Source organism: Neofelis nebulosa, chromosome 7 (genome assembly GCF_028018385.1).
Source record: "Neofelis nebulosa isolate mNeoNeb1 chromosome 7, mNeoNeb1.pri, whole genome shotgun sequence".
NCBI classification, from domain to species: Eukaryota; Metazoa; Chordata; class Mammalia; order Carnivora; family Felidae; genus Neofelis; species Neofelis nebulosa.
The window spans coordinates 1,231,611-1,238,660 of NC_080788.1; positions in this window are offsets into that span (position 1 = coordinate 1,231,611).

Here is a 7,050-nt window from a genome sequence, read left to right on the forward strand (position 1 = left end):
GCCCCGGAGCCCAGCCGACTGTGTCTGTGCAAGGTGCGCATGTCCACGGGCCTTTGAGGCGTTTCCCTCCCGGCCCACCCCTGCTGACCCCTCCCTGCTCATGCAGGAGGGGCCGCCGTTTCCGGGGGGAGGTGACAGGAGCCCCTTTCGGCCACCCAGCTCCTAGAGGAGGATGCATCCCCCAGCCAATCAGACACCACAGGCCCCTGGACCCCCTGCCCCGGCCGTGGCCACCCCTGCCAGAGTCCTTCCCGGGGTCACACTGACCTCAGAGCCCAGAGCCCCAGGCCTCGCATGGACCTGCTCGCAGGCCCGGGGTTCTGGTTTTGGATCCCCTATTTCGATTTGGGCCCGTCGTTCTTCCCAGCTCTTGTGGGGTTGCACCCGCTCTGGTGCCCCTGCGCCCCTCTGCCCGCTGCCTGCCTGGTGGGCTCTGGAAGGTGTCCTGGCAGTCCCTTCCGGAGTCGGGCGGACGTGGCCCCATGCCGGGGGAGCAGGTGACCTCTGTCCCGGGATGCTCCCCACTTTCCCTCCTTGGCCGCCTGGCCGTGGTCGCTGTGGCCCTGCATGGGCCTCCCCTGGGCCCTACCCTGACCGAGCCCCAGGGCCCCGCAGGGCAGCTGAGGACGTGGTGAGTCACCGGCTCCTGGCTCAGCACTGTCTTTGGTTCTTCCTTCCTTCCAGACCAGCCTAAGGCCGCACGGCGTTCCGCTTCCTGCACCTCCCTTCTGCTCTTTGGACTGAGGGCGCCTGGCCCCAGGAACGCACTTTGCTCATCCAGCCACACCGGGAGGGTGGTGGGAAGGTGGGTGCTGTGGAGGCCACGTTTCCTCGGAAGCCCCGAGCCTGGCAGCCCCCTTCCGCTGGAGCCCGCACCCGGGCTGTGCTCGGCTCGCACACGGTCCCCATAAAGCACCTGCTTCTCAGCTGGTCTGGAGGTGAGCCCTCTGCGCAGATGCCCTCCCTGCTCCCTCCCCCAAAGCTGGGAGCAGGTGCCAAATCCCAAGGCTGGGAAGGAGCTCAAGCCTGGCGGTGGTTCGTGGTGGGACACAGACTCCTCAGCCGTGGACACTGGACCGAGGTCCCCTGACCCCCGGTTCCAGCGCTCTGCCACAGTCTGGCACTAAGTGCTTGGGCTGACAGCGGGCTCTTTCTGGCCAGCCTCCATCAGATCCGCCCCAGGCGAGGTTGCTGCGGGATTTACACTCACGGAGCCGTCCCGGGGCCTGGCCTCCGGCTGGCAGGTGACCACCCCGGGGCCTTTGCAGCGGCTTAGCCGTCCCGTCTCTGAACTGCTACTTGGCCCCAGGGCCGATAGACATAAAGGAAGACATCCAAGGAGCCGGCGACAGTAGAAATTAATAGGGGTGATTAGTGGCCAGGAGCGGAGACCGTGGCGACGGGGGTTGGGTGACAGAGTCAGAAACCTTGGTCCCTTTGCTGAGCTGCCCTCCAAAAGGTCCCCCTTCTTTGTGAACAGCTCACGTCAGCTTCGTGAAGAACCCAGCTTTGGGGTCAGCCTTGATTCTGAGCCCTGCCCTCCCACCCGTCCTGCTGTGCTGTCCGGGCCAGTTCAGCCCACTTCCTTGTGTCTCCACCTGCACGGCGGACAGAGGAACCCCACTGTGCTGAGCTCCCGGAGGGCCAACCAGACGGCGGGCTCTGGCACCAGCTTCTTGCCGAGTTCAGTTCCCGCACCGACACCCGTTAGCCGTCTGAGCCGCCAGGCCCTCGTCTGTCACCTGAGCGCTGGCTCCCTGAGCTGCCCTGTCCCGTCCCGGGGTGAAAAGGGCTCGGGGCCCCCACCTGGCTTTCCCGGGGGACTCACTCCTTCCCCGCCCAAGACCACTTGCCATCCAAACCCTCATCCCCTAAATTGCTTCATGAGACCACCATCCAGGCCCCTAACCCACGAACTTGGGTGTCCTCTTAAACGGGGTGGTGGAGTGCCTTCCGGACACAGGGACCGGATTGTAGGCACGTGGCTGAATTGTTTGGGGCTGGGAGGGTGTGCGTGAGGGGCGGGGAGGTGAGCAGGGCCCGGCTCGAGATTCCCAACCCTACAGCTTGTGGGGTCACCGAGGAGCTTAAGGCCCGGGTCCCACCCCGGAGATTCTGACTGCCTGGGTGATGCCTTAGAGATTTCCAGCTGATTCTAGCACCAAGTGGATAGCTGGTAATCTAGACGTTCATGTGAGGAAACGCAAGCCGTGTTGGGTATATAGACGTGCTCTGTCTGATAAATTAATTACCTGTAAGTAAAATTAAACCCTCAGTTCCTCAGTCCCACGAGCCCACGTCAGGTGTTCCGGGGCCACCATGCCGGACAGCAGGGGCCTCGCCCAGCAGCCCCATCATCTCTGAAAGTTCTAGTGGGAGTGGCGGGACCGGTTCATCCTTAAGTCCACCTGGTTGGAATCAGAAGCCAGCTAAGCATTTGAAGGACAGCATCATGGGCAGGCTTTGCCTCAGACAGATCTGGGGGCAGGATAGAAACTGGATTCAGTAGAAGGGGTGCAGGCCAGACTGAGTGTCCTCAGAGTAATTAGGGGACTGTTCTGATAGTTCGGGTGGAGGGGAAGACCCCACCGTTGGCGCTGAGACGTCGGGCCTGATTTGGGAGTCAAGCAGGTGGGACCAAGTGGAAGGCGGTGAGGAAGGCGGGTGGGTTGAGGTAGCCTGGAGGCCTCAACCAGGGCGATGTTGCCCTTGGGGGACATTTGGTCATAGCTAGAGATGGTGTAGGTTATCATCAGGGGACTGTGGGGTGCTCCCACAATCACCCCATGGCTCCCAGGACGGACGTGAGAAACCCCGTTGTCTGGGCAGCAGAGGAGGAGGGAAGACTGGCCCAGATGGGAGGGAGGACTGGCCCAGGCCGGGGGGAGGACCGGTCCAGACAGGAGGGAGGACAAGTCCAGACAGGAGGGAGCACGGAACGATGCTCGCAATCCTTGTGAGCGTGGCTGGTGGCATCTCAGCAGACGGTGGCCCCTGGACCCGGAGCTCAGGGCAGGAGGAGCGGGGAGCCCCCAGACACATCTGCTGCATCCAGACCACGTGGTGGACCCCGGGGTGCTCAGTGAGAATCGGGGCCGAGAGTGGGGTCTCTGGGAGCAGCCACCCTCCGGGGACAGGCAGACGGGGGTCACCACATCTCTGGAAGCTTCTTTGTCTCGTGCCAAGCACTGTGTGTTCTGTAGTGCCCACGGGGTCCCTCCCCTCCATCAGGTATTGGTGGGCGGCAACCACATAGCTTTGCTGCCCCTCTGGCCCCCAGCACCCCGGCTTCACCCCTCCGGCCCCAGCACCCCAGGCCTTGGCCCTCCGGCCCCCAGCACCCCGGCTTTGCCCCTCCAGCCCCAGCACCCCAGGCCTTGCCCCTCCGGCTCCCAGCACCCCCGGCTTTGCCCTTCCGGCCCATGTCCCAGGCCCCGGCTTGTTTGTGAGGGATATCTTCCAGACTCCTCGTGATGCAGGCCGTGCTCCATGGGAGGGAAGGGCCGGGAGGGAGGCTCTCCCGTGCCGAGACCCCTCTGTGCCCCATACCCCACAGGCACGCACAGAGGGCGTACGGCCAGGTGGCCGAGCACTGGGCTCAGGACTGTTGAGTGGGCGAACAGTGTCATCATCAGCTTTGAAGGCTGTGCCTGTGGGCAGTTGAATAGGGTCCCCCACAAATATACATCCGCCGGGAACCTCAGAACGTGACCTGATATGGAAGTAGGGTTTTTGCAGGTGTTCTCAGTTAAAGATCTCAAGGTGAGGCGCCCTGGATCTAGGAAGGACTTTCAGTCCAGCGAGATGTCCTTATAAGGAGGGGAGAGGCAGGATGAGAAGACAGAGGTAGTCATGGAGCTGCTGCAAGCTGGGGGTGGGAGGAAGGAGTGGGGGGCCGGGAGGAGGGAGTGGGGGGCCGGGAGGAGGGAGTGGGGGGGTGGGAGGAGGGAGTGGGGGGGTGGGAGGAGGGAGTGGGGGGGTGGGAGGAGGGAGTGGGGGGGTGGGAGGAGGGAGTGGGGGGGTGGGAGGAAGGAGTGGGGGGCCGGGAGGAGGGAGTGGGGGGCCGGGAGGAGGGAGTGGGGAGGTGGGAGGAGGGAGTGGGGGGGTGGGAGGAGGGAGTGGGGGGCCGGGAGGAGGGAGTGGGGGGGTGGGAGGAGGGAGTGGGGGGGTGGGAGGAAGGAGTGGGGGGCCGGGAGGAGGGAGTGGGGGGCCGGGAGGAGGGAGTGGGGGGGTGGGAGGAGGGAGTGGGGGGGTGGGAGGAGGGAGTGGGGGGGTGGGAGGAGGGAGTGGGGGGCCGGGAGGAGGGAGTGGGGGGCCGGGAGGAGGGAGTGGGGAGGTGGGAGGAGGGAGTGGGGGGGTGGGAGGAGGGAGTGGGGGGGTGGGAGGAAGGAGTGGGGGGCCGGGAGGAGGGAGTGGGGGGCCGGGAGGAGGGAGTGGGGAGGTGGGAGGAGGGAGTGGGGGGGTGGGAGGAGGGAGTGGGGGGCCGGGAGGAGGGAGTGGGGGGCCGGGAGGAGGGAGTGGGGGGGTGGGAGGAGGGAGTGGGGGGGTGGGAGGAAGGAGTGGGGGGCCGGGAGGAGGGAGTGGGGGGCCGGGAGGAGGGAGTGGGGAGGTGGGAGGAGGGAGTGGGGGGGTGGGAGGAAGGAGTGGGGGGCCGGGAGGAGGGAGTGGGGGGGTGGGAGGAGGGAGTGGGGGGGTGGGAGGAAGGAGTGGGGGGCCGGGAGGAGGGAGTGGGGGGCCGGGAGGAGGGAGTGGGGGGGTGGGAGGAGGGGGTGGGGGGGTGGGAGGAGGGAGTGGGGGGGTGGGAGGAAGGAGTGGGGGGCCGGGAGGAGGGAGTGGGGGGCCGGGAGGAGGGAGTGGGGAGGTGGGAGGAGGGAGTGGGGGGGTGGGAGGAGGGAGTGGGGGGCCGGGAGGAGGGAGTGGGGGGCCGGGAGGAGGGAGTGGGGGGGTGGGAGGAGGGAGTGGGGGGGTGGGAGGAAGGAGTGGGGGGCCGGGAGGAGGGAGTGGGGGGCCGGGAGGAGGGAGTGGGGAGGTGGGAGGAGGGAGTGGGGGGGTGGGAGGAGGGAGTGGGGGGCCGGGAGGAGGGAGTGGGGGGCCGGGAGGAGGGAGTGGGGGGGTGGGAGGAGGGAGTGGGGGGGTGGGAGGAAGGAGTGGGGGGCCGGGAGGAGGGAGTGGGGGGCCGGGAGGAGGGAGTGGGGGGGTGGGAGGAGGGGGTGGGGGGGTGGGAGGAGGGAGTGGGGGGGTGGGAGGAAGGAGTGGGGGGCCGGGAGGAGGGAGTGGGGGGCCGGGAGGAGGGAGTGGGGAGGTGGGAGGAGGGAGTGGGGGGGTGGGAGGAGGGAGTGGGGGGCCGGGAGGAGGGAGTGGGGGGCCGGGAGGAGGGAGTGGGGGGGTGGGAGGAGGGAGTGGGGGGGTGGGAGGAAGGAGTGGGGGGCCGGGAGGAGGGAGTGGGGGGCCGGGAGGAGGGAGTGGGGAGGTGGGAGGAAGGAGTGGGGGGCCGGGAGGAGGGAGTGGGGGGGTGGGAGGAGGGAGTGGGGGGGTGGGAGGAAGGAGTGGGGGGCCGGGAGGAGGGAGTGGGGGGCCGGGAGGAGGGAGTGGGGGGGTGGGAGGAGGGAGTGGGGGGCCGGGAGGAAGGAGTGGGGGGGTGGGAGAGGGAGTGGGGGGGTGGGAGGAGGGAGTGGGGGGGTGGGAGGAGGGAGTGGGGGGGCGGGGAGGAGGGAGTGGGGGGCGGGGAGGAGGGAGTAGAGGGGTGGGAGGAGGGAGTGGGGGGCCGGGAAGAGGGAGTGGGGGGGTGGGAGGAGGGAGTGGAGGGCCCGGAGGAGGGAGTGGGGGGCCGGAAGGAGGAAGTGTTTTTGGAGCCTCAAGGGGAGCACGCGTTCCACCTTGATCCCAGACCTCCAGCCTCCCCAAGACAGGCTGTCCTGTGACAACTGCTAGGATGGGCCGCTCTCGGCCCCCGAGACTGAGTCCTGGCCGCTGGGCCCTGTAAGCCTGTCCCCAGTGACTCGTCCGACCCCCGCGGGCCTCGGTTCCCTCAGCGAGGGGACAAGGCATAACAGTGACCGCCTGGCTGCCTCGCAGGGGTGGGGTTTGAATCAGGACGAGCCCAAGGTGGCACAAGTGGCTGGCGGAGCCCAGAGCCCCCGCCCCGGGGGGCAAGGCCTTGCTCTGTGCGCAGACTCGCTCTCTGCTTCCGGGCTTCCAGTGTCGCTGTTGGGAACCTCACTGTCCAAGCAGGGGACACTTCCCACATCTACGGAGAGGGCGAGCAGAGGTCACTGGGGAGGGCGCCCGACTCTGCACACTTCTCAAATCCTGCCCTCAAAGGACAGCTCTCCTCAGGCCCTGCTCCCATGCTTCCCACCTTGGATTTGGTCAGAACTTTAAAAAAATGTTACAAGGATGTTGCAAAGGAAGGAAAAGACGGGAAAAAGCCCCTTAAGAATGGAGGGGAAGTGTGTATAACGTGGGACCACCATGTTGGCCACCTGAGCTGGGGGTGGTCTAACCTCCTCAGGCGGAGCACAGACCTTTGGTGATCTGACCTGCATCTCTCTCACCAGCCTGCTGTCTCCTGAGCTGCACTGGATGTATTACCAGTTAGGCAGATTTGAATGACTGGCTACCTTGTCTTTGCTCGTGCTGCTGCCTGGAATTCTCTTTGCTTTCCATCCAACAGACCCCTTCTCATACCCCAAATGGATTTACAGGAGGCTAAAGAACGTCAGCCTTTGGGCCTCTCCGGCACAGTCCCGTCCAAGGCCCTGCAAGGGGCCCTGGCAATGTGTTTATGTGACAATAAGTCATTTAGAAATTTGCCAAAGTAAGATATCCTGCCCGCACTTGTCTAAGCCCCCGGCTCTTCCAGCTCAGAGGTCCTCCTGTCACACTGACGCTCGCGTCCGTGGCACTGGAGATGCCCCTGACACGTCCCAGTGCGGTACGACCCCTGGCCTGCGCTTCTGGGTCACGACAGCGAGGGGCCGTGGGGGTCTTACTCGAAGCCCCTCCCGCACAGGGGCGGCTCCCGCAGACCCCGCCACGGCCCCCCCCCAA